Source organism: Mytilus edulis, chromosome 2 (assembly GCF_963676685.1).
Source record: "Mytilus edulis chromosome 2, xbMytEdul2.2, whole genome shotgun sequence".
Lineage (NCBI taxonomy): Eukaryota > Metazoa > Mollusca > Bivalvia > Mytilida > Mytilidae > Mytilus > Mytilus edulis.
In genome coordinates this window covers 52,727,509-52,734,693 of record NC_092345.1, presented here as the reverse complement: position 1 = coordinate 52,734,693, position 7,185 = coordinate 52,727,509, and the positions used below count along the sequence as shown (strand labels likewise).

General features: G+C 31.7%; 1 long non-coding RNA gene across 1 annotated transcript; it reads right to left on the bottom strand.

The window, feature by feature from the left end:
- Positions 1-2,128: 2,128 nt before the first annotated feature.
- On the bottom strand, positions 2,129-4,044 carry LOC139512429 (uncharacterized). Its single transcript, XR_011662260.1, has 2 exons — positions 3,334-4,044; positions 2,129-2,582 (listed from the first exon to the last, which is right to left on the bottom strand). It is a non-coding gene; the product is annotated as an uncharacterized lncRNA (long non-coding RNA).
- Positions 4,045-7,185: the final 3,141 nt, after the last annotated feature.

Below are 7,185 nucleotides of genomic sequence, written 5' to 3'. Positions count from 1 at the left end.
TTTACACTAGTATGTTTTGGGGCTCTTTATAAATTGCTGTTCGGTGTGAGCCAACGCTCCGTGTTGAAGACCATACTTTAACCTATAATGGTTTACTCTTACAAATTGTGACTTGGATGGAGAGTTGTCTCATTATCCCTCATAAATACATCTTCTTATACCTATTAACAGCACAAACTCAAGAACACGCTACAAAATCAGTTGGAAATCGCTTTACACATTATATCGATAAACTTACAAACACAACTAACATAAATACATAAACTTTAAAAAAAATATCTATGGTTGTACACACATTTTGTCACATCAAGAGAGCTTATCTATTTATAGCCCTATACTTGGTTGTTATTAATCCTATCCTTTTGTCTCCGATGGATATTTTTTAATGGCAATCATACCACATCTCCTATTTGTATACCTATTTGATCTCTTTACCAACCGTCACCTCCAACTATTATTCTATCACGATCCTATCACAAGACACAAATGATAAAACCACAAGGTTAATATCTTTGAAAAAATAAATTTTGAACAAAATGAAAACCGTTTCAGATCTTTAATGTCATGTTCGGTCTCTTTTAATCATGTCATAAGTTGACCAAAAATCAACAGTACTGCTTTATACAAAACAGTTTTTTCAGTTTTACTTTTTAGAAAAGTAAAAAAAACAACAATAAAAATTCTAAACTCTAAGGCAAATATAAAAAGGGGAAATCTATACAAACTGACAATATCAAACGTTATCGACCAACTGAACAAGTGGCAAACAAGTGGCTACCAACTGAACGAGTGGAAAACAACTGGCTACCAACTGAACGAGTGGAAAACAAGTGGCGACCAACTGAACGAGTGGCAAACAAGTAGCATATGCCTGACTTGGATTTTCAAAGAATTGGTGGATTAAACTTACCTTTAATGCAAGTGGTTACTCCCAATTGTATGACAGTCGTTTATAATCTGTTAAATTAGTAAAACTGGACTAAAGACGCCAACAAAAAAATTGTGTGTGTAGTTGACACTAATTAGACACCGATAAAAATGTTTTTTGAGGTCGATAGTACGTACTTTATATTGCAAACACTATCCAAATAAAATCCGAATCGCAACCCAGGAATCAATTGCACCTGGAACACCCAAAGTGAAAAACACAATACCGGGATGCATAATTACCCTGTTATGTCAAAAGTCATTTGACCAAACCTAGTCTCTATATTTTTCTCCAGAAACAGATGACGTATTAAAAAGTCCGAGTAGCAAGTGCAAGTTCTTGAATATCGTATGAGGTTTGAAATTGAAAGAAGGGAAGATCATCGAGGATCAAAAGTTCCTATAAGTTTTGCCAAATACAATTAAAGTAATCTATTTCTGATGTAGAAAAACCTTAGTATTTCAATATGATATAGTTTTGTAAACAGTTAATTTATAATTATGATCATATCAATGATAATTCATGTCTTCACAGAAATGATTACTACTAGGCTGGTGATACTCTCGGGGAATAAAGACTCCCCCAGCAGTTGCATCTACCCAGTGGTTGTAAATAAATTAATCATTGTTACCAGAATTGAAATTTCGTATTTGCGACAGACGTGCGTTTCATCTACAAAAGACTAATGAGCGACGCTCGAATAAAGAAATGTTAAAAAGGCCAAATATAGTACGAAGGTGAAGATCATTGAGGACCAAAAATCCCTGAAAGTTTTGCAAATACAACTAATATTATCTATTCCAGAAGTGCTGACTACTGGGTAGATGATACCCTCAAAGAGATACAAGAAGTTACCATGATGTTTTTATGATTAAATTAAATAAAAACTTTGAAAAATATTTAGTCAAACATCTAGATAGGTACCCACTATAAAGACAGGATATGTTTATCGTTATTTAAATGTTGATAACAAAATGAGAGAATGTTATATATCCATATCTTTTACTAAAACAATTGTCGTTAAAATAGCATAAAGCGTCAGCAGCCTAAGGGTTATGGAACGGGTTAGAAATTCGTGTGCTTATGGTAAATCGTATTGCGTCTGAATGCAGTTCTCAAAACTCATATGCCAATTGTAAAAATAAGAATTAGTAAATAGTGATGCCATCAAAAAAGGAAAAAAAAAACAGAAAACGTATATACTAAATAAGCTATCGTTTTTATTGCATGTAACTTTTGTAACAAAATAAAACAAAACACAGTAAACATAGTAAACAAAACAGGATGAAATACAGTGAAGGGAAAAAAAGAAGAACAATTGTTAAGCGCTATTCGAAAGGTGACCATCAACATACGAAGAAAACAAAAATTTTGATTTAAAAAATACTTGAACAATATCATTCCTTTGTCTCCCAATATGAAAAAAAAAAAAAACACAAAACCAGATTTCTTTCTGACTATGCATGATCTGCTAATAAAGCCAAAGTATAACTTAAAAGCAAAGTGATATTTGGCATACAAAAAATGTCAGAATATAAGATATGTCCATTTGATGGCCAAGTCCCAATGTTTGAATGAAATGGTATCTCAGCATTGGTAAAGTACTTCAACGGTTGGTCGTCACAGCTCTTGGGAGGTTCCGTGTGTAAAAATCCTATAATAAAAGAACAACCCGGATTAATTGTTGTGGTATTTGAATTAGCGTGTTAATATATTAGAAAAAATGTTAGTCTGACACCCTTTAAACTACTCGGTAGTTTAAATATATTGTTTCCATGTTATCATTTAATCTGTAATGTCTCTGTTTTAACACAAATACACAGAACTTCTAATCAACGTTTGATTTTGATTAATAAAAAAAAATACACTTAAAATATTTTTGTATACAATGATGCATTTTGTATTTTCCCTTATGGTCTTTTCACTTCCATAGACACACAATTGAGCACTACTTCAACACGTATAAGCATACTATGTATTGATAAAAAAAAATTTAAATCACTGATATATTTTTTACATTTCATAATTATGCATCAATTGCATTTTTTATATTTGCACAAGTTTTTATATCTAAAACATTTTGATATAATTTTGATACTTGTTTTTGTAAAGATGTTTCAAAAGAGGGACGAAAGATATCAAAGGAACAGTCAAACTCATAGATAGAAAATAAACTGACAACTCCATGGCTAAAAAAAAAGACAAACAGACAAATAACAGTACAGAAGACACAACATCAAAAACTAAAGACTTAGCAACACGAACCCCACAAAAAACTTGGAGTGATCTCACGTGCTCCGGTAGGGTAAGCAGATCATGCTCAAAATATTGTCAAGGAATGGCATTTATGTTTTTATGATCATTTCCTACATAGAAATACTATAAATAGAATTATGTTTGCTTACCGTTGTTACAAATTAGTTAGTTTCTATCATACTCTAACGACTGGTACTACTCCATGCAAAGCTTTAGAATTTGCTAATTTTGTATAACTCGTAGAGAGGCCAGTCATCAGAGGTAATGGTGCTTTGTATTCCTTCATTGAGCTCATAATTGTTCTACTCTTGAGTAATCTTTCCACGATTCTGTCCACCTGTGCTTTAGGTAGTTTTCTGTAAGAAGCGTATCCAGATTTATCAGGTTCCATAACGTCATCCCTACATCTTAATTTGTCTAAGTTTTCATCCGAAACTCCAACCCTGGCAATGGTCGTTCGTTGAAGTCTGTTGACCATGCCACTAACGTCATGACGGGAGAATGATCGTAGCGCTGGATTCCTTGGTACTAGGAAAGTTCCATTCATTTGATTTTGAAGGATGTTTCTCCTAAATGATGTATTTTCCCTTTTTAACCTTAGCATATCGAAGTTCGGATAGTCTGGATTTCTGTACATCATGCTTAAAGGACTTCCACTATACATATATCGTACATCATTGTCTAAGACATATCTATGTGTAACGTGAAAATTGTCTCCCATCGCTTTCCTTTTACACGTTTCGGACAACAAACTAAAACGGAACCTACTGTGGTGACCAAACTGAGAATTGTAAAGTGCCTAACAATCGATTCCCCGCTCAATTTATACCTCAAATCTTTAAACAAAGGTAAATTTACGCATCAAGTACAAAATTACAGATAACTCCTGTTTTATGCTTGATAATAGTTGATCTGATTTTGGAAGATTAATCTCGATAATCCAGTCCGGAATTGTAATTTATGCGTCGGTCGCAACACCACCAAACAATAATATTTAGTATAGGATCAACAATTATAGAAAATATTGTTTCTGTTAAATTTAAATATGATCCAAGACCGATAAAAAATATTTGTCTTTTGAATAAGAGACCTTTAACCATAGATAATAAGATAATGCTGAATTATTATATTCCAGATGACATTGTATCAAAAGCTATTTAAGTAATGGGTCCTGTTAGTTTATTTATATTAGTATTAAGTAAAACTCTCTGTTAAGTTTGTTTTATTAAAATACACAAATGCATTTAAATAATATCAAATCATAATAAATAAATACTCAATAAGAAGAATTTATAAAATAAAACCAATTGAGTTGAAATTTAATTAACTACGTTTATCTTGCGTTCTAGTAAACCCCACAAACTACCCTCTTACTGATGCTACCCCCTGTTGCTAATTGATCACAAAAGAGAAGATAAAGATCGAAATAATCAGAATTCAATCGAACTCGTTTCGTCAGATCTCATCAAATATAAGATATTAGACATGTGCCTGATTGTGTGTTTGTCTATTACCTCCTAGTATCATTTTGGTAAATAATGATTCGACGAAATCTTGAAATTTGCTTAGCTCATTGTTTAAACTATCAAATTTAAGATATTGTCCCTTTAATATCTTTTGTATGCTTTCATTTACCTTTTACTTGCATAATTTAGTTGACTAGGTGTATTTAAGTAAGGATTAAATTTCTGTTTTATTTTCTTTAATATTGCATCCGCTGAATATAAATTCATAAAAACCAAGGATTAGGCCTTTTATGAAGGAACCACTTTTTCAACTTGAAATTCCACAGAGATTACTAAACATTGATATAATACCGATATAAATCCACAAAAGGTTTCTTAAAAGAGATAAATGTAGGAAATAGTGGTATGTTCTGTGTATTTGAAGACTTGAGACTATATTTTATTAACCTTAACATTGAAGACTATGATATAAATACTATGATAATAATTCTAGCAATATTAATTATGTTGTTATGCATTGAATATTGACATTTTGGATTATAAATCATTAATTGATGTTAAAATAGAGGCGGAAAATATCAAATTGATATTCCATCTCATAAGACGAAGAAAACCTGACCATGCCATGGTTAAAATCTAAATCTAAATATTTGTAACTGCAAAAATGCATATTGAATATAGAAGTTGGAATGTCTAACAAGGAAATATAAAAATACATACGCCATGACGATATTGACAGTATGATTATGTCAATGACATCAAATGATGGAAAAGGCAGAACAATAGACAATGAATCGGAGTCTTTGATAACGTCTTGTCGAATTTCATTGAACATATTTTGCGATTTAATCGTTTTAACTCTCATATAAAAAAGAAGATGTGGTATGATTGCCAATGAGACAACTGTCCACAAGAGACAAAAATGACACAGACATTAACAACTATAGGCCACCGTACGGCCTTCAACAATGAGCAAAGCTCATACTGCATAGTCAGCTATAAAAGGTCCCGATATGACAATGAAAAACAATTCAAACGAGAAAACTAACCGTTTTTTTGCCTTAAGGACATTTCTGCATTAAAGTTAACTTCTTGTCACTCATATGATCATTTTAAAATAGCAAACTGTAAGGATATTAATGAGAACAAGGTCCAAGTATATATCGTTTATCATGGTGTACAGTGATGAAACATTCATTGAGACAAGAGCTGTAGAGGCTTGGACAGGGTTTGGGTTTCATTTTATAAGGTATACACTGGCATTTTGTAGTTTACGGCAATGTCCAACCGAAAGGAACAAAAATATCAAATGTTGAATCCTTAAGTTGGATCGCTGCCTTCTCACATGCAAAATTGGCGTATCAACTAAATATTTAACATCTGTCAATCATAATACTTCTTCAGATTGACAATTTTGAATTTCGAATTGAAAAGTTAGATATCTGATTTTCGATTTCAAAAAGACATCAATTTTGCTATGTCCTATGAGTTTTTTGTTTTTTGCTGGTATATAATTTCAAAGCAAAGGGAAATTTAATTTTACGGAAACAGAATTTTTACAGTCACAGGGTGTTGTGTAAAGTATAAGATGATAGTTAAGACAGTATTTGATCATTCTTCATACACTTTTTTAAGTTCTAAACCAGATGCGCATTTCATAAGTGATGCTTGATGCTCCATCAATTTGAAAAAATCTAAACTTATGTGCTGATGAGATATTGCAGTATGAAGTAATATTTTAAAAATACCAAACTCCAAGGAAAGTTCGAACCAGAAAGTCCCTAACAAATAATTTAATTTTGGATGCAACGCGTCTTCTGATTGGCTGACGTTATTTTGTTATGAGCCCATAGACATAATTTAGTCATGTGACCGTGACGTCATCAACGTATTTTCATGGTTTTCTACGGTTTAAAATGGAATTTAGAATTAAATTATAAGAAATGACTGTAATATTTTTTCTGTCTTTTCGAAACAACATAAAAAATGTGGTGCACACTGTTAAATAACCCGCTACGCGCGTTATTCAGTGTGCAACAAATTTTTTATGTGATTTCTTCATAGACAGAAAAAATATTACAGTCCTTCCTTAAATAACAAAATCAAAAACTCAAACACATCAAACGAATGGAAAACAACTATCATATTCCTAACTTGGTACCGGCATTTCCTTATGTAGAAAATGGTAGAATAAACCTGGTTTAATAGTCATAATCTTATAGTTTAATTTCTTTGGTTTAAAGAGAAGATTTGTAAGATTTGAAACCAATTTCAGACATAAAGAATAACCTACAATTGATACTTTAAAGAAGGTTTAAATCAAACTAAATACAAACAGCCTTGACTGGGAAAATGCCAATTATTGCATTTTTTGGTATCTGATTTTAACACGCGTGCTCTACTCATTATGTAAGCCTTGATAACTTGAGAAATATTTTTACCGTTCAAAATGAATAATCTATCATGTCAACACCTATTGTTTTAATTAAATCACTTTGGATCTTAAAATGTATGCCAGGTCTTTTAACATTGTTC